Genomic DNA, 20,624 nt, shown 5'->3' on the forward strand with positions numbered 1-20,624 from the left:
CTGCCATCAAACACTGTCAGGGACCTTTCTCCACCTTAGCAGGGTTGGAACACTGAACTTCTTTGTGACTAGAAAGGCCAAAGAATAACAAGTCCTCCCCATGGGGGACTTACCTCCAATAAACCTCCAGAAAACTGAGGGTCAATCCTAGCTCTTTGTTTGCATTTTGTTTTTGAGAAAAGCTCTCATTGCCTTTGCCCAGCCTGGCCTTGAACTCTTACACCTCCTGAGTGGCTGGGACTATAGGGATAAACCACCATGCCCAACTTACACTTATATTTACACACACATTCTCTCACTGTTAGATCACATTGTTATCTCAGCATAGAGAGACACGAGTTTAGTTTTCTTCCTTCAGTTTTCTGTGCTGAAGAAGTTTGGCTTTGCTACTCAGTATGCGTAAGATATCCTGTGTTGTTGGCTGTGTGTGTGTGTGTGTGTGTGTGTGTGTGTGTGTGTGTGTGTGTGTGTGTGTGTGTGTGTGGTGTGCTGTGCACACATAGGATAGGACTGAGGTGGCACTTTCCAAGGACACCAAAATCCCAGGCCTGGTGAGATAAGATCAGTTTACAGCAGGGCAGGGGCAGGGACAGGAGGTCCTGGAACAGCCCAGAGCCCAGACCCAGTTGACAATCCCCCTAAATCACCCTCTCCCAGGGTGGCCCAGGTCCTTGGACTCAACAGCTGGGGCAGGGCTTGCTGTGGAGAATCTTCCTTGGGGAATTGGAAGAGAGAAACCATACAGCTGATGCATGGGGAAGGTTCATGTCACTCCCTCTTATGTCCCCTGTGCCCCCACCCTTTCTTGGGGTTCCATCTTACAGGTAAGGGAAGCTGAGGTAAGGGAAGAGAGGTCTAGTAACCCCAGCAAGGTCACGCAGTGGACATGGGCTCCAGCTAGGGCCTTGCTCATCTTAGACAAGTATTCCCCCCTGAATCGGGCACACCCCAGCCCTGGAGCCAGGACCTGGGCTCAGAACTTCCAGCTCAGTGAGCTCCACCAGGTGGGCTGTCTCAAGCCCATGCTTTCTTAGCTGGCTCATTAACAGGGCAGGTTCCACTGAACAACCCAGACGTGCACCAGACAATGCTGTTCCTTTTCTTAGAAAGGGGACCTGAAGACCTCAGAGGAGGGCAGGTCCAAAAGAGCCGGAAAGCAGCAGCACCTGAGCCTGCGTTCTCTCCACAGCCCACAGCCGGCCACACAGCGAGTGGCCCCAGCCGCCTTTTTAGAACAGGCTAGGCGGAGTACCTGGAGCACCACCAGCTTTCAAAAACCATCTCTCAGCCACTCCTGCAAAATGGGTTTCCCAAAAAGGAGGCGAGGAGCCGGCTCCTATCTGCTCATGAACCATAAAACTGCCGGGCGGGTGGGGCCCGCCCTTGCACAACGCTTTATCTGGAGACAGAACTCGCATTCCAGCTTCCCAGTGGAAGGTCCTCCCTGCTCTCCCTTGGTCCTCTCTTACTCATTAACCATCAAGAAGTACTGAGGAGGGCGGGGCTGGGCTTGGAGTCCGTCCAGCCTGGGGGGAGAGGGGGGTGGAACTGCAGCCAGCCTATGACTACCTTCATTCCTGAGCCTCAGTTTCCCCTCTCACCTCTGTGGGTCTGCTCTGGTAGCTGTCCTACCGTCACCTGTCACTCTCACCTACAGAATAAGAGCCCACCTGAGAAGGCTGCTGGGGAAGGAAGCACCCATGGGGACACATTGCTCGAGTCTACCGGGGCCCAGTAATGGCTACTTCTGCTGTAGAACAATTAAGATCATGGCAGAGCCATCCTCTCTCTCCACTGTGCCCATCCATCCACCGGCAGCTGCTGGGGAAATGTTCTGAGGGTGGGGATACACCTGCCTGTGTCAGGCAGTGGGACAAGGGTTTTGTGGAAGACCCCATAAACTGGCTTTTCTTCATCTCGCTCCATCACTGAGCCCCACATTAGCCACAACCCAGCCCTTCAAGCAGCAGGAACCTAACTGTCCCCCTTAGAAATGTGTGCTCACAAGCTGGAAGTGCAGCTCAGTGGTGGGCCACAGGCCTGGCCATGGCCAGGCCTGTGTATCATCGCAGCATCAAAAAAACGATAGTCGTAAAACAGCAGAAGGAGGAATTTCTGGGCAAAGGCAGAGTATTCCCATTCCAGCAGAGTCCATGGGTGGGTGAGGCGTTGGTGTAGAGGTCACTGTTTTGTGAGGGCCTGGTACAGAGGAGAAACCTCAGCTTCGGAAGCCGCTAGAAGCAACATTTCTCACGGAATGCCAGGATTAAAGGACTTTGAAAGCCAGTGAAGTTTTAAATCAGCTACACTAGCCAGAGGAAGACGCATCTTTTTGCCCCCCCCCCCCCAAGACACCCTTGTGATCTGGACTCAAAGAAACGCAAGCCTGCCAGGCAATAAATCCATGGACAATCAGCAGAGTATCTTTCTAAGGTCTATAGATTAGATAAGAGAAGTGTGTCAATGTTAAATGTCCTGGGTTCATAATTGTGCTGTGCTTATGTAAGACCATGGCCTGGGTCTTACAAAATAGCTGAAGGACTGGGGTAACGGGAAGTCTCCGTGAATCAGCAGAAGAGAACACTCATGCGCTCACTGGTGGAACAACATGTAGCAAGAAGGAGGCGAACCCAAAACAATAGGAGAACCTGCATGAAGGGTATAGCGAGGTCACTACAGTATTCTCACAACCTCGCTGACAGTTTTCAACTCTGCGTGTGTGCGTGTGTGTCCCTGCACTGGGGTGTGAATCCCGAGCTTGGGCACCAAGCTTTTACACTCAAGGCTAGAGCTGTACCACTGGAACCCACTGTTCCACTTTCAGCTTTTTAGTAGTTTATCTGAGATAAGAGTCTCATGGACTTTTCTGCTGTGGCTGGCTTCAAACTATGATCCTTCCAGCTCAGCCTCCTGCGAAACTAGGGTTACCTGTGTGAGCCCCCAGTGCCTAGCTCAGCTCCATATTCAGACCGCCTGCTTGTTGTACCCAGGGCTCTGAGTTCCAGCTCCAGCACCACAAGTAATAATGAATAATAGTAGTAAAGTTCAGTATATCTGAGGCCATTTGTGACCAAAGCCCCAGTTCCCAGAGCACCCTGTTTGCCGGGAGGCCCAGGTCGTCCCTGGTGCGGTGCCATCTGGGGTACTCTGCCAGATCCCCATCCCCGTGCCACCTGCAGGGGGTGAACACACAGGGACCCTGCCAGGAGGCATGGCAAAGGAACGGAGGTGCTCAGAACGAGGTCCTGAGCTCTTGAGACCTCTGCTGTCGACGGCCCCGTGTGAGACACAGCCCACAGAGGGAGGAGGGGGAGCCAAAGCCACTTACATTTTGGAGGATCCTCAGAAGGTGCTGTAGTTCTGGCTCTGGACCTGTGGCCAAGAAAAAGGAGATCTGGTCAAGCAGGGCCTGGCTGCCCCTGGGCTGGCAGTCTTCTACCCGTGGGTGACAGTAACATCGTGTGCAGGGAGGGGTCTGTCTACACCCAGCAGGGTCTGGGAATAGAAAGGCAGATGCAGGGGTACATACATGTATGCCCGCACAGGGTCTGGGTCTCAAACCATCTGCAAACACACACTCTGGTTCACACACACACACACACACACACACACACACACACACACCCTGCTCGGCATGCTCTTGAGCTGGTTACCTGCTGCCCACTGTGCTCAGAGGGGCATACAAACAGTATGTCCTCTGAAACACCTCCTTTCTGAGCCCCCAGACCCCAACCCCACCACACAAGCTGGTTGAGTATTCCCTACACACACAGAAAAGGACACGGCAAGCCTAGAGGGGCTGGTGAGGCTCTGGGAGACACCAAATGTTGAGAATGTGACACCCATCAATTACTGCATTGAGGTTGGCTTTTTTGCTTCTGTGTGTATGTGCACGTGTGTGTGTATACTGGGCTTGGGGCTCTGTCCCTGAGCTTTTTTGCTTAAGGCTGGCACTCTATCACTTGAACCACAGCTTTACCTACTTCTGGCTTTTTCCCCCCCAATTGTGGGGCCAGAACTCAGGGCCTGAGCACTGTCCTTGGGCTTTCTCAAGGCTAGAGCTCTACCACTTGAGCCACAGCACCACTTCTGGCTTTTTCCTATGTATGTGGTACCAAGGAATGGAACCCGGGTCTTCATGCATGCTAGGCAAGCACTCTACCACTAGGCCAAACCCCCGGCCCCATACTACTTCTGGCTTTTCAATTTGTTAACTGGAGACAAGAGTCTGACTCTCCTACCCAGGCTGGCTTCAAACCCCAGTTCTCAGCCTCCTGAGTAACTGAAGCCTCCATGAGAGATTTTAACAGGGAGTCTCTGGCTCTTTGGAACTTGGTCTGGGAGCCAGGCCAATGGAGGCAGAGTGCCCAAGTCCCAGACCACCCGCAGCACATCCTACTCAGGGGCAGGAAGGCCCTCCTGGCTTCCAGGAATCTAAAAATGTAGAAAACCAGGAAACGGTTTCTTATCAGGAAGATCTTACATCTCAGTGAAGTTCAACTGGGATTAGCAGTGATGGGGGTGGGGGGCCTGTTCCCCAAGACACTCTCAGTCTCTCCTCCCTCTCCCAGCAGCTCTGCCTAATCATCCCTACCTCAGATTCAAAACACACGTGTGGCTCAGGCTCCCAAGCCAGACAGGCCCCTGGCGACACGCATCCAAAGCACAGGATAGGAGCAGTCAATTAACAACTGTTTGAGCACCTACTATGCTCCAGCGCCCCACTCAACACAGGGACACAGCAGTGAACAAGAAGCCCAGACCCCCATGTCACTGAAGCTTCACCTCACCTGTTCTGTGGAGCTGAGATGGATTAGTGATGTCTGCCTTGGAGTAAGACAGTGGAAGTAGCAAAGTCTAGTAGGCTTGACCCTGACTTTCCTGGGATATACTAAGGAGAGAGCCAAAGGGAGGGACAGAGTTTGTGTACTTAAAGCACAACCACATGAATGATGCTAAGGCGGCCAAAGAGGGGCAGAATCTTTCTGAGTGGGTTCTCACCAGCTGGAGGAAGTCAGCCCCACTCAGTGGATCTGAGTGGTACTAGGTCTCGGGATAGCCTGAATCTATTGGCCTTGGGATTCTCCGTGGGTGATGTCAGCTCACGCAGCGGGCTGACCTCCTGCTTCTCAGTGGGAGCAGAAGTCAGGCTGAGCCAATCTGAAGGGACTATTGACTCCTGCAGGTATCTGACTATGCTAGAACCATGGGGGTGATAACTGGGACACTTTCACTAAAAACACAGGGACAAAGGAGGGCTCCCTCTAGGTTGACATGGCTTATCCAGAAAGCGGAGGGGGGACCCTAAGAGCCCCTCTCTGCAAGGAGAATGGTACAGGCACAGAAGGAACACAGCCCAGAAATGAAAAGACAACCTCTCTCAGCACCTGAATCCAGCTACACCTGAAGTACATGAAGACAACAAATATTCTTAAAAAAAAAACAAAAACCAAAAAACCAAGTTGAACTGATTTTGGACAATTATAACCATCGGGATCCATCCAGACCTACGCCTGGTCTTGAGTTTGCGGTCATTTTATGTGGGTTTCCTTAATCTCTTAAGATGCTCAGCGTATCATCACAAAGGGGAAAGTGCAAACAAACGGACATCTAATGCCCCCTCCCCACTTCTGGCAGCCTTAGCCTTGAGCCTAGAGACAAAGGTTGGACCTGAGCCTCCCTGGTCCCCTGTCCACCCCTACCTTGTCGTCCACCAAGCAGGAGGTGTGGAACTCACCCTTTTCCCACATAGGGAGGCACCAAATACTTGCAGGGCTCTTCAGAGCCTATCGTAAACCCCACCCTCCATCCTGGGTGGAGAAACTCCAAGCTGAGTGGGGCCTGAAGGTCCGGCCTCCTCTGCAATGAGCATCAGGTCACGCTCGGCACTGTCCCGCCAGGGACTGCCCTGTCCTCAGGACCCAGTGTACCTACTGCTCTTCCCAGTGAACAGAAAAGTCTTCTGTTAACCAAGAAGGGGATCTGCCACCTCCCTCCTTACCCAAGGCAGAGCCACAGTAAAGGAAAACTGTGTAACTGCCAGGTGAAACCATTTTTTACAAACAAGTCCTGGGGCTTAAACTTGGGGCCTAGGCACTGTCCCTGAGCCTTTGTGCTCAAGGCTAGCACTCTTCCGCTTGAGCTACAGCACCAAGTTTACTGGAGATGAGAGTCTCAAGGACTTTCCTGCCCACACTGGCCTAGAACCATGATCCTCAGCTCTCAGCCTCCTAAGATTACAGGTGTGAGCCACCAGTGGCCAGCTGAAACCAATCTGTAAGCAAGGAACGCATCAGATTATAGAGCTCCTTGGCTCAGGCCAGCCCACAACAGAATTTATCCAGACAGTGGGTGGCTCTCAGAGGGACAGGCTGCCACCCCCCACTTGCAGCAGGCCCCATGCTGGTCTCCCTGGATCCCGGAGCATCTCCCCAGCACTCCCTCATCAGACAGGCGGCCAGGCCCTGCTGTGGACCTGGTCTCACACTGTGTCCCAGGCCTTTAGGGCCAGCAGGGCCTGGCTGGCCTAGGTTCTGATAGACTTATGACTTGGCTGCCTGGAAAAGGTTTCTGTGGCTTTTGGAGTGGGAACACTGCTCAGTAGTAAAAGGCTTCCCCACCTGCATCCTTTCCAAAGTGGCACTGGCCCAGAGGGCCGGGCAGGGCCAACTCCCAGCCCAGAGATGGCCTTTGGGCAAATCACTTGCCCATGGGAGGCTCCAGGCTTTTCATAATACGAAACAGGAACAAGGGGGCCTTTTGAGAAGATGGAGAAGCTGAGGCCCACATACCATTATCCTCGCTGGTTCTTAGATAGAAAGGGGGGTGTGGGGGTTTACTAAGTTGCCAGACCTGCAGCCTTCCAGGGACCTGGGACAACAGGTATCCACCACCTTAACGCCAACTGTGGTCCCAGGACCAGCAGCAGACATGCCAGTTGGTTAGTAATGTACCCACCCTGACCCTCTCCATAGACTGAAGCCAAGCATGGTGGCTCGAATCTACAATCCCAGCCCTGAGGCGGGAGGTTTACCCACTTGAGAACAGCCTAGGCTACAGAGAGCAAAATCTCGCCTCATAAAAAGTGTGTGTGGTGGGGGGGAATCCCCAGGAGGTCCTCAAGACTGCAAGTGAAGCCGCCTATGGTAAACGTTGCTGTTATCACTGCCTTGTTACAGCATGCAGCCACCTATGTAGCCAAACGAGCCACCCCGAGAGCTGCTCAGCTCAGGACCACCTCCAGGCCTGCGGTAGCAAGCTGGAGTCAGGGGGCAAGAAAATACTGAAAGAGGGAAGAAAACCCTCCCTGCGTCTCATCCTCCAGTCTAACGAGCCCGTGGGTGTCTGGGGGGTGCACAGGCAACCAGCCGGCCCGGACCTTGGTGAGGCCAGACAAGCTCTTCCCATCGCCCAGGCCAAGGCCATAAAATACAGCACTCCAGGTGACGGATTTGGGGATTTCTCGGAAGAGTCTGGCTGTCTTTGTTCCTCTCTGCTGAAGGCAGAGGTTCAAAGAAAGCAAATTACCTTTCTGGCAGGAGCACATTGCCTGGAACTCAGAGCAGAAGCTGCCGCCCTGCCTGGCACATCGTGGGCTCCATATGGAGCTGCAGCAGCTGGGATGCTCCCTGTACCTGAGCATGGTGACAGAGACCTGGAACTCACAGGGGCTGGGGGCGGGTGGGGGGGTTAGAGAGAGTGTGAGAAGCTAAGTGTTCAGAATCACCTCACCCTCTGCCCACTACACTGAGTCAGCACCTTGAATCATCACAGCAGGAAATCAGACCCCAGTCAATCTGCAGCCTCCAGCCAAATGCTGTAGTCAAGGCTGGTTTGGTCCCAGCTCATGGAGCATGGAGACACAATGGGTACAGGGGACGCCTGATGCAGTGACGGGAGAGGCGCCGTGTCTCCCTCCCCACTGCACTCATCTGGCTGCATTCCCCCAGTGGCCTAGAGGAAGCTAACTTTCCAAAGCACACATGGTGGCCACAATTCTGCAGGCCAGTCATGCATCTCAGGCCACCTTTATAGCCACCCACCAGCAAGAAGAAAAGATAGATGTAGGCCCCGTGAGACAGGGCTGCTATGTGTGGATTTTCCGGTTTTGTCCTTTTTCTTTCCTTTCTCTTTCCTTTTTCCTTTCTTCCTCTCCTTCTCTCCCTCCTTCTCTCCACCTCCTCTCTGACTTTCATGCCTGGAATGGCTTTGAGCTGCGATCTTTAGATCTCAGACTCCCAAGTAGTTAGGATTACAGGCATGAGCTACAGTGTCTGGTTTCTTTTTCTTTTGAAAGGTTTGTTTCTAATCTATGCTGTTCCCAGAGGAAGTATTTCTTTCTCGAAGCTCGTGATTCAGCTGGGTGCCCTCCTGGAACTCAGAACGAACCTCAACACCTTGGAAAACTAACAGGGAGAACTGCTTCCTTAGAGGGGACCCAGGGGGACAGTCAGTCCACGTGGAGACAATAGAGAAGGCTTGTCCTTTGAGCCAGTAGGTTTGCCTCAAACACAAGCACCAGAGAGGGAAAGGACTTACCTAGGTCACACAGCAAGCCAGAAGCCCAGGGGAGACATCTACACTGTCACTAGGCCTGACGCGGGGCTTGGACATGGTCAAGGTTATGGGTTTTTTTTAAACACGTGTCCCACTATGCAGCTCAGGTTAACCTTGAACTCATGATCCTCACACCTTCATCTCCCTAGGGCTGGGATTACAGGTGTGTACTTGACACGTCTGGCTCACCAGCCACATTCTCAGGGCCTAGAACAATAGGTACTTTTTGCTGCTGAGGAGGTGGACAGGTGGGTGGGTGGACGATGACGTGTCTGTGCTCGGGTGGACAAGTAAGCTGACCAGGAGCTCGTAAGCTACAGGAACTCCGTAGGGTGAATTCAAGTCCACAGCGGTCATGTCTTTAGAGGGATTCCTCAGTGTCAGACACTGTTCTGGGATGCAAGATGCTTCTAGAAGGACAAGGAGAAAGCTGTAGGTGGAGGACCCATCATGGGCAGCTGAGGAGAGGCAGGAACCATGGTGGGGGGGGGGGAGCACCAGGAAACAGTCAGATCCCTTGAGGCCTCCAACACGGGGTGAAGGAGTGGGGACTTCGTGTCTCAAGGCCCTGAGAGCCACTGAAGGCTCTTGTGTGGGACCGCAGCGTGGCACTGCCTCCCCCACGGCGTGGAGGCCCAGAGGGGTAGTGACGTCCTCCCTGCAGCTGACTGAGATGCCCTCTGCGGGTGATAAAAACCAGTCTTCCTGGCAGGCCCTCAGGGGAGGGGGAGGCAGAGCCCTACGTTGCAGCATGGCACCACTGGTGGAGGAAAGCCACCATGGGCACAGGCAGGGACTGTGCAGATGGGGTCTAGGGCACCATTTCACAGAGACGATGAGTCTCAAGAGAGGTCAGAGAGGCGTTCAGATGAGTCAACAAAGAGCCAAGCCTGCAGCCCAGGACCACAGGATGGACCCCAGCTCCGGCAGAGGCCTCTCTACCAGGTCCACCCCGGTCACATCAGCCTACCTCCTAGACCCAGCCAGGGCCAGGACTGCATACTCCATGCCAGGCTCTAAGCATCTCTCTGAGCCTTCCAGGAAGTCCATCCTGGATTCTGGGGGTGTGTCTGGGTCATGCTGAGCCTCACATACCTTTCCACTCACTGTGCCAACCTGGGGAACAGAGATTATGGGTACAGTCACCACTGGCACTTGGGAGGCAGGGCCTGGTTGTGGCTCTGGCAGAGCAGTTGCCAGGTGTTCAAGGCCCAGGTTCCCTCATTCCTGTGGAGGCACAGCTCCCCTTGCCCCACCCCTATACACACACACAAGGGGAGATTTACACAATCCCTGGGCAGGAATGCATGAACACAACAGGGAGTGATGAAAGAATAAGGCTTTTTTTTTTTTGGCTAGTCTTGGGGCTGACACTCAGGGCCTAGGTGCCCTCCCTGAGATTCTTTGGCTCAAGGGTAGTGTTCTGCCACTTGAACCACAGCGCCACTTCCAGTTTTCTGATGGTTAATTGAAGGTAAGAGTCTCGTGAACTTTCCTGCTGGGCTGGCTTTGAACCTGGATCTACAGATCTCAGTCTCCTGAGTTGCTAGGATTACAGGCGTGACTGCTGGCGCCCGACCATCAGGGTTCTTTTGATGTTGGTGATGGCTCTCACTCAGACCTTGGTCTCTCCATCCACAGGGCAGGAGAGTGGGTGATCCCAAGGTCCAAACTCCACCAGCCAATACCTGCCACAAGCCCCTGTAAGCCTGTCCTTGGTACAAACCACCCGGGATTGTTCATTAACGTCCTGATATACATCTTCTCCTTGCTTCACATACTGCACTGCTCTCCCCTCCCTCCCACTGAGACACTGCGGGACTGAGTTACCTGCAAACAGGGACTGTTCTACTTATCTCTGTCCTTCTACCCCTGGCACCAGGCCTGCCATAAAACTGGTGCTCAATAAACACTTGCATTGTGGCCAGTGTAACATGCCTGCAGAAGCAGCCACTCAGGAGGCTGAGGCCGAAGGACCACTTGAGCCCAGGAGTTAATTTAAAGCCAGTTTGGACTTCATTGTAAGAATCCCCCACCCCACCCCCAGCTCTGAACAGGCTCAGGCTGTTCCTCTGTTCATGGGCAGGGAAGTTCAGTTACTTGGTGGGGGTGATTCATTCTTTGGGTTGTTAGCTGGGACAGAAGAGGTCAGAGGCTTGCTCCCAAACGCAAGGCTGGCTAGGCACAATGAACTGGCAGCCCCATGTGCTGTGTGTTAGGTCCACAATGGTTCGTTGTTTGAATAGACCGAGTGGCAGAACCAAGAACACTGTGATGCTATTTCTGTTCAAAGCAAAACAAAACCACTGCAGGCTTACTGAGCAAACCCCAAACAAAGCTTGGTCAAAGAGGAAACTGAAAACGAAATGAAAGTGGATCCAGAAAATACATGGGTTTTTTTTTTACCATGTATTTACCATGTATTTACCATCTGTGACACCTGAGGGGCGTGGCTAAAGCTGCAAGTAGAGGGCAATGTGTAGCCTCACAGCCCTTATTTATTTATTTTGCAGTTTTATTTTTGATCAAACCCAGGGCCTTGCACATATGTTCTTTTCAACTACATGTTCTGCCAATTAGCCACACGCCTCCACCTATATCCTACTTGCTTTTTTAATTATCTGAAAGTACCACTTTTTATTTTATACATTTTGTATTTCCTGAAGTCCACTATTTTTGCTTTGATTTAAAAGGAATCTTTTGACAGTTTCCCATAAAGCTAGCATTTGTACCTTATGACCCAGCCAGTCATTACCTACCCAAATGAAAATATATGTTTGCAAAGATGGAACATGAATGTCCACAGAAGCTTAGTTCACAAAATCCCACCAAGGGAAAATCCAACCTGTACATCCAGATAAACTGGCTGAGTTCTCCCTTCTGCAGACCCGGGTGGGCGTCTGACATCACACAGCACTAAACCCTGTGGATGCTATCGCTCTTGAATAGTTTCATTGACAATCTAGTTAAGAGCAATAATTAGTAATACAACAGAATCATGAAAAATGAAAGTTATTCACAGTAATGAACCGCTTCTCTCTGGATCCTTCCACTTAGCTCTTCTAGAAGCAGGTTTTCATGGTAACCAACATCTCAGAAAGGGGAACTGGGGAGAAGCAAGGCCACCAGCACTGCAGTATGAAACACTCCTGAGCAAGGAGAGGAATTAAACATTGGTGCAAACACACACACACACACACGCCCTATTCTCTCCCCTGGATGCAGCACGGATGTCAGGCAGGAAGACACAAAACAGAGCTAGGGGCATGGCTCAAATGGCCATGCAAGATGCACAGTTCAAACGTATGGTGGCATGGGGACAAAACCATGAGAAGGGGTATCAATGTGTGTGAAGCAATGCACAATATATGAAAAAAATATGGTGGCAGAAATCAGAGAGGGCTGGGATGTGGCTCAGTGGTATAGCACTTGTATGAAACTCTAGGTTCAATCCCCAGCCCACCCCCCCAAAAAAAAGGAAAAAAAGAAAAGGAAGAAAAAAATGAGACAACTTTGGGGGGGGGGTTGGTAGGAAGGTTTCCTATCTTGATATAGGCGATGGTTGCATGGCATATATATACATTTGTCAAAATTCATTAAACTGTATAGAAACCTTTATATCTCAAGACATGTATAAATTATACCTCAATTTAAATTCGACATCATTTTTATTTCAGCTGTGGATCAAAGATACACTCCCAGCTACTTAAATACTTCTTTAAACAAAAGGGAAAAAAATAACAGGGAACTAGTATATTAGTGATGTAGAAGAGACTGAGGCAGGAGAATCAATTGAGCTCATGAGTTTAAGCCCAGCCTGACAGACCCTGTCCTAAAACAAACAAACAAACACATAGCAGGCACTGGTGTCTTGGGGCTGTAATCCTAGCTACTCAGAAGACTGAGAGCTGAGGAATGTGGTTCAAAGCCATCCTGGGCAGAAAAATCCCTGTGAAACTATTATCTCCAGTTACCCACTCAAAAACTGGAAGTGGCACTGTGGCTCAAGAGGTAGAGCGCTAGCTTTGAGCAAAAGAGCTCAGGAACAGCACGTAGGCTCGGAGTTCAAGCCCCATGACCAATAATAAATAAATAAATAGCCAGAGATGAAAACTTAAAATACAGATACCCAGGTAGCTCCACCTCAAGACCGTTCTGGGTCTGGTAATCTGAATTTGTTCATTAAAAGGGGCTCTACCTCTGAGCCATGGCCTCACTTCTAGCTTTCTGCTGGTTGATTGGAAATACAAGTCTCTCAGATTTGTCTGTCCAGTCTGGCATCAAATAAAGATCCTCAGATCTCAGCCTCTTGAGAGTGGGTTACAGGCAGGAGACTCTGGTAGTCTGGGCAGGGTTTTGTTTTTGTTTTGTAGGCAGGCTGGTCTCTCATTCCTAGACTCAGGCTATCATTCTCATTCTCAATCAATCCCCGAGCCTCAAGCCTTCCAAGAAGCTAAGAACGTTTTTCTGCCAAGGACCATTTAAATGCTTCTAGCACCGAGGACCATAGAAAATGATCCATGCAGGCAGATGATGAGAGGAGTATGTGCCTGTCCTGTCATGCGCCAAGTGGTTGCACGGGCCTTAAAAGTCCTGCAGACGAGATGTCCCCTGCCCTAGATGGGAGGCACACGGCACCCCACAACTTGTTCCTGGTAATTCTCCCCTCATGCTGTTGAGGGGGGAGTTGGCTCTTGGAAACAGGAAAGCAATTCCTATGGCTCTGCCGTCCCCTCATCCCCTAACCCACATCCTTAGCACCGGCCCTGGCTGGAGCAGGTGTGGTGGGGAGGGAAACCACAGCCCTGCCATAACTCACGCGGGCGACGCCAGGGCTGCATGCTCTGGGGAGGTTAATGGCCTGTGTACCTGTAAAACAGCATGTCCAGACTTTTCCCCATGTTTACACAAAGAGCTTGGGGCCAGAATCACTGGCATAGAAACCGCACTGTGCCCTGCACACTTGTGGCTTCACCACCCCTGCCTCTCGGACCCCAGCCTCATTCTTTACTCGCCATCAGGAGCCTCTTAGGCTCCAGACTTGACTGGTTCCTGCCCTACTGTCCCCAAACCCCATGGGATCCTATTTCTATCCCTGCTGTCCTCCCACTAAAGTCCATTTGCCCAGCACTCAAGGCCCTCGCCACCTGGTCCTGCTAAATCCAGTCCTGGTCCTGGTCCTCTCTCCAGCCGGGACCCTGGGGACATGTGCCACAACGAAACAAATGCTTAATTATTTCCTGCCAATGTGCCTTTGCACCTGCTATGCCCTACCGCAAACGCCAGCCCGTCTTGTTTCTACAGCTACAGGTGAGAGTGACACAGACATCAAGTCTGCTAAGAGGCTGAAGCACATTCTGTCAGCCTTGTCATTCCGGAGTATTCTGCAGGACACGCATGCATGACGGTCACTCCCCTCCCCCACCCCCGCAAGAGTTGTGAACATCTGGAAAACCACTGATGGTGCCTGAATCTAAGTCCTGCTCAGACCTGACCAGAGCCAATGTGTATTCACCAACAGAGCAAAGCACATTAAAAATGGACCTCCCTGCTCACCTGAGCTTCTCTGGGCTTTTCCAGATCCACTTACAACCCATGAATTCAAAGAACCAACTGCCTCTGTCAGGGGAGGCGGGCGAACGCCAAAAAGTGAGGTGCAGACCCAAAGAGCGCGAGTCGTGCTCACGTCCACCTGCAGAAATAAGGACCCGCCGTGGGCTCTGGCAGGGGCCGGGCAGCTCACTAGGGTGTCCTCGTAGCTGACTCCTCAGCTCTTTCCTGAGCACAGGAATGTGCTCAGTGACTCCTGAGTGTCTTATCGTCGGGGACCTTTTGAAACTGTCAGACAACCACAATCCCCGAATTCCTTGACAGACTGTCTGACGACAGACACGGTGGGGTTAGAAAACGGAGTCTAGAGCCCACAGTACCTCTGGGGGTGCCAAAGAACAGCTCCCAGAAAAAAAAACCAAGGCACCATTGGCCCCCTTTAAGTCACCCCAAGCCTTACCTTTGACCCTCATCTTCTCCAGCCCCCAGAGGATCTTCAGCTCCCTGGGAAATCATGACCAAAGCCCCATGGAGCCAGATTTCCTGGCTAGCCATGTGCAGACTTTCTGAAGCCTAATCCTGTCACTGTCCAATCAAGGCCCTCAACTGGTCCATCTGTGCCAGGGGCACTGCCAAGCGGAGGTGGTCCAGGCAGCGCAGGAGGCAGACCGAAGTGGTGCCACAGACAGTCCAGGGTGTCCCCAGGGGACAAAAGCTCCAGGCAGTGTGGAGGCCCTTGCCACATACCACTGTGACCTGGGACCTCGTGACACTCTCTAATCGGCAGCTCTAGAGCCCAACCCGGCTTTACAGCTTACCGCAAGCTTATTCAGCCTCATCTCCCTCAATCCCCTCAAGGTCGCAGTGAGGCTGGCCTTGGTGGCACTGCTGCCTGGACAGCCAAACCCAGGCTCAAAGAGACTCACCCAAGGTCACCATGAAGACAGAGTACACTCAGCTCCCTCGCTCTTGATCCCAACTGTACTAGCCCAGCCGGGCAGGATTCCTTACCCATTCTACAGATGAGAAAACTGAGGCCAGGAACTAGCACCCAAGGTCAGCTAAGGAGTGAAACAGGCCTAAGAACCCTTCCATCCATTCTGTCAATCCCATTCTGCTGTGGCTTCTTGGAAGGTAACAGGAGACCCTTTCCAGAGGCTCCCCCCCCCCACTATCTTGATTAAACACTGGCCCCTACCTGAGGCCCACCCCACACTCCCCGGATGAGTCCCTGGTGGAGAGGGAGGCAGGCGGTTGCTAAGCGCTCACCAGCTCACTCATAAAAATAAACTCCTTCTGGCTAGGAGACTCTGGACCAGATACCCTCCCTTCCAGCCAACAACAAAAAAAAATTCTTTTTTAATTTAAAAAAGGATCTCCTATGTGACATTTATTTGAATGTCAGCTGTGCCAAATCAGAGGCCAATTCACTCAAGTCCAAAAGGAGCCACGCGCCACTAAACCGCAACCCCTGAGCCCCCCATCTTAAGGTCTGGGAGCTTTGCTGAGCTGATTTATTTCCCCAGGCAGGAAATGGGGGCCCCCGGCTGCCTCCCAGGCCTTCAGGCTGGTCCTGAGGGAGGCCAGAATCTGGGCAGAGGCTCGGCCGAGACCAAAATAGCCAGGCTGGTGGCCCTGCCCAGCACACACCCCCCTCGGAGCACCCAGGAGGGGCGGCTCCGGCAGCCAGGCCGGTCTGGGCGGCACCGCTGGGGCTCTGGAGGTGGACCCCAAGATTCCGTCTTGGCTTTGTGAGGACGAGGAGAGCTCCGGGGCCCGGAGAGGAACCCGAGGAAGAAGGAGGAAGGGAAGGAGTGGGGAGGAGGAGGCGTCTCCGCGGCCCTCCCAGGCTGTCCCCGCCGGCTCCCCGGTCCCCTGACTCCGGCCCGCGGGGCTGGCACTGCCCGCGGCCCCGCAGCCACGCTGCCCCGTCGTCTCCCCTGCCCCGCTCGCCCTCGGGGCCCTCTCAGGTACAGCCCAGGGCACCTGGGTGCCCGCGATCGGGGCCCCGGGCGCCCGGAGGGACACGTGCTGCCCGCAGCCCGGGGCCGGCGGCGCAGCCCGCACGCGGCGCGCCCGGGGACCCCGGGGCCCGGCCGGGGCCGCCACACCTGAGCCCGGCCCGAGCCCGGCGCGCGCACCGGGGCGCACGTGTGCCGGCCGGGGAGCCGCGGGGAGCCGGGGCCCGCGGACGGCCGCGCGGCTCGCAGCCACGCGCGCTCGCTCACACTCACGCTCACACCTGCCGCAGCCCCGGAGCCCGCGCCCCTCCGCCGCCGGGAACAATACCGCCTCCCGGGCCCGCGGCGCCGGAGACCCCGGCTTCCTCCCCCCACCCCCCGGGGCGAAGGGGACGCGGGCACCGGAGCCGCGCGCGCGGGGGGCGCCCGGGGCGCGCGGGGGGCTCGGCCCGGGTGGCGGGGGCCGCGGGCGCCGGGCCTCGCGTACCTGGGGTGGCGGCGGGCTCGGCCGGCCCGGGGCTGCCCGCCCGCTCGGTGTCCGGCCCGCGGGGTGGGCGCGCTCGGGGCTCGCGGTGCTCGCGGCGGCGGCCAGGGCCCGGAGCGCGGCGCTGGCGGCGGCGCGGAGGAAGCGGTAATTTATAAGCGGCTTCTTCCTGACCTCGCGTGTCTGTTGTCTGAGCAGGCGGCTCTCCGCATCACCCATCCTGCTGGGTGGAAAAATACCAGCTCGGCCGGGCCGGGGGCGGGGCCGGGGCGGGCGGGGCGGGGCCCGGCGCGGTGGCCCCGCCCCACGCGCGGACACACGCGCACACGCACTCCCTCTCACGCACACACGCGCGCACACACACACACGCGCACACACACACACGCGGGCACGCGTCTGCGCGCACGCACGCGCGCGCCGGCTCGGACACACAAAGAGCCCGGGCTCGCCTCGCCCCGCGCGCGCGCCTCGTGTGGCGCCGCCGAGCTCGGGTCCGCGGCGGGGTCCGCGGCGCCGGCCTGCGGGGCCGGGCGGAGACCCCGATCCCGAGGCCCCGGGCCCGGGCGCGCAGCGTGGGGAGGCGGAGGGCCCCCCCCCCCCCCCGCTCCGCTTCACCGTGCGCTTACCGGGTCTCCCAGCCTGGATCCACTACCCTGGAAAATGGGCACAGCACACACACACACACACACCCCGCAGGGTGAGACAAGGCAGGGCAACCCAGAGCCCGGCTTTACCCTGACTTTGTGACTTTGGGTGAGTTCACTCGGGCTCTCCTTCCTTCATTGGTAAAACCAGGGTGAAAACAGCAGGTCCCCCGGCTGCTAGGAAGACCCCAGGTTCACAGTGAAGAGGAGGGCACCCAGTTCCCAGGAAGTGCCAAGAGCGTCAGCCACGTGGCCGTTGGTAAAGGGAGGTGAGGAGGGGGCACTGATCTCGCCCGTGTTGGAATGGAGGCCACAGGCGCATCCTGGCTGAGCCCCGACGCACTGCGGGACCCCAGGCAGCGCTGCCTCCTCTCAGGAGGAGAGAGAGGTTCTCTGAATAATGAGGTTCTTCCATGAGCTGTGGAAGCACGTCAAGCAAAAACTCCCAGCTACCACGTCTGGCAGTGCATGCCAGGAACCCTGCACGGAGCAGGCAGGGGCAGGAAGATAGTTTATGAACAGCGTTGGCTTCGCAGCAAGACACTGTCTCACAAAAAGACAAGAAAACTGCCCAGACACCTCGTGCCTGCCGTGTCATTGCCCACCAGCTCAGGGCACTGAGGCAAAGAGGCAGGTCACAAATGGAGGAAGTGGCTCTGGAGCTGAGGTTTGAACCCAGAAGGCTCTGAGGAAGCCTGGGGCCACTGTGCGTGGGGGTAGGGGCACATGTTTTCCTCCACAGCCGGGGAGGGAATTCACAGTCTAAGCATCTTTACTGGCCTAGCAGGCTGTAGATTAATGACAAGAGCCTTTTGCTTCCGTGCATTGACTGCATTTTTAGATGAGTTGTCCTAAACTGGGTGGGGGCTGCAGGCCTGAAGCCCTACACCCCTGTACCTGGGTTTTATTTCTATTTAACACACCTTCCATGAACCACTTAACTATAAGCCTGGTGCAGGTCAGTGGAACAACTCTGGGAGGTGAGCACTACATCGCTCCTTTTCACAGAAGGGAAGATGGAATCACAGAGAAAGTGACTTGCCTTGCTTAGAGCCGTTAGCCATTCAGTGGTAACAGAGTTGATATCCAAACCCAGGCCCTCCAGGGCCTTTGGTATATCATTGATTACTAAACAAAAAGCAATGTAGGGCTGAAGGAGGGGCCTCCGTCCCCAGCTCCAAAAGGAAAAGGAGAACAAAAGAGCTAAGGGAGACAAACAGACAGGAAAGGGGAAAAAGAAGAGAAGCAGGAAGGGAGTCAAGAGTTATTCCAAGGGGCCAGGAGTTTGGCCTAGTGGTTAAAGTGTTTGCCTAGCATGCACGAAGGCCCAGGTTCGATTCCTTGGTACCACATACATAGAAAAAAGCCGGAGGTGGTGCTGAGACTCAAGTGGTAGAGCTCTAGCCTTGAGAAAGTCCAAGGACAGTGCTCAGGCCCTGAGCTCAAGCCCAGGACTGGAAAAAAAAAAAAAAAAAAGAGTTATTCCAAGGCCAGATCCCCATATCTCATACCTGTAATCCTAGCTACTCAGGAGGCTAAGATCTGAGAATTGAGGTTCAAAGTCAGGAAAATCTGTGAGATTCCTATGTCCAATTAGTCACCAAAAAAGAAGTTGAGACTCAAGTAATAGAGTGCTAGCTTTGAACAAAAGAAGCTCAGGAACAGTGCCCAGACCCTGAGTTCAAATCCAGGGGTTGCAAGCACACACACACATGCACACACACACACACACACACACAACACACAGCAGAACAGGCAAGTTCAAGGCCAGCTTGGGCTTCATAATGACTTTAAGGTCATATAGGAAACACAAGAAGATCCTGCCCTTACAAACAAAACCAAAAACTCAGAGTTTATACTTAAACTCTGGCCCATTCCCATTTGTCTAGAATTTCTCTGGGCTATTCCCCCTCAGGTAGGGATGGGGGGGTCCCTGGGTTCTATGGTCCTGGCTGGTCCACTCCTCTGTGCCACCCTCTGGCTCTTCAGGTGACTGGAATTAAAACACACACCCCACCCCCACCCCCACAGGGGATCGGGAGCTGGAAGATTCCGGAAGAGCCTGTGGCACTGCAAACACTGGCAACTAAGAGAGGCCTTCAAGGAAAGCCAGGCAGAACTTCCCTCTGGACAAGCCAAATAGTAGGCTGAAATTCCACTGGGACTAACTCTTCTTATTGAAGATGGAAAATCGATGAGCTGGCAGCCGTCGGGGATGTGGGCGGGAGGGGGGGGGGTGCTGTGTGGGAGGTAATGGCCGGCTTTGCTCTGCAGATGCTAGCTCACTCACGGACAGCCAGTGAGACATGGAGAAGTACATTTTTTTTCTGCAGCTTTCAATCGTATCATAGCATCAATCCAACAAGACTTCTCATCCCCATTGGAAGAGTGCATGGTGTCATCTAGCAGGCCACCCACAGTGAGGATGCCATGCAACAGAGGTATGGCACATGCCAGGCCATCTGGCCAGCTCAGGAAGCCACTTGGCACCAGTGCTGCAGGGGAGAGAGGATTGAGGGCTGTCTGGCCAGCCTTGAAACTCCTAACTTCATTCCTAGAAGGATTCTCAGTGAGACAGGGGACCTTTGGTGGTGAGTGATGGGTCCTCTTCTTGTCCAGGTCACAGCCACACCCACATGTCTACAGAGTCAGTAAGGGCTTCAGGCTTCTCCTTGCTGCCTCCCCTCCAGCCTGTTTACAAATCTCACCTTCATCTCTTCTGAGCTGTGTGACCCAGAGCAAATAACATGACTTCCCTGGGCCCTAGTGGCCCGATACCCACAACTAGACTGATTGCCATCCAGACCCATGCAGCAGACTACCATGAGAATTGAGTGGAGGTTCATAGGAAGATCAGAGCTTGGTCCTTGGCACACAGCCCACCACTTGGCACTCTGAAGCTCCCACCAGCTCTCCCTACACCTATGCCCTGAGCTTTTCCAATTCTAGACCCTCTCCTCCCCAGAGCACATGGCTTTCTGCTCTCCTGCAGCCTGGGGCTCAGCCAAACCCACAGCTCCAGATGGAAAGTGCCCAGGAGGCAGGCGGGGTCTCTGCAGTGTCCTGCACCATCCTGGAGGCCAGAAGACCTCAAAAAAACATTGGTGGATGTGGTTTGGGGGACAAGGACAGGAGGCTGTGCCCTCCTCCCTCTCCCTCTGCCCTCCCCTTTTCTCTCTTTCTTCTCTCTCTCTTATCCTCTCTGCCCAAGAGCAGTCTGGGAAGACATCAGTGGTAGAGATATCTCTGACAGGGGATGCATAAACACATTTATTTCATAATGCCCCAGACAGCCATCATCACCCAGAACCCGTCACTCAGGAGCAGGCCACCACCACCTGCACCCTTCTAGGTGAGAGCCAAGGCCTCCTTCCTTCTTGGCTCTCTGCCCTCCCCCCAGCCCATGTCCACTCCCTGCTGGGAATATAA

The 20,624-nt window shown here is 54.2% G+C and overlaps 1 protein-coding gene across 1 annotated transcript in view; it reads right to left on the reverse strand.

Annotated features, from left to right (window-relative positions):
* Slc6a6 (solute carrier family 6 member 6) overlaps window positions 1-16,651 on the reverse strand; it is a 61,059-nt gene extending 44,408 nt beyond the window's left edge. The window contains exons 1-2 of the mRNA XM_090323914.1: window positions 16,555-16,651; window positions 3,329-3,372 (exon numbers count right to left, since the gene is read on the reverse strand). The gene's annotated coding sequence lies outside the window, so the exon portion shown is untranslated. The remainder of the gene's footprint in view (window positions 1-3,328; window positions 3,373-16,554) is intronic.
* Window positions 16,652-20,624: the final 3,973 nt, after the last annotated feature.

Source organism: Megascapheus bottae, chromosome 33 (genome assembly GCF_031878675.1).
Source record: "Megascapheus bottae isolate mThoBot1 chromosome 33, mThoBot2.hap1, whole genome shotgun sequence".
NCBI lineage: Eukaryota > Metazoa > Chordata > Mammalia > Rodentia > Geomyidae > Megascapheus > Megascapheus bottae.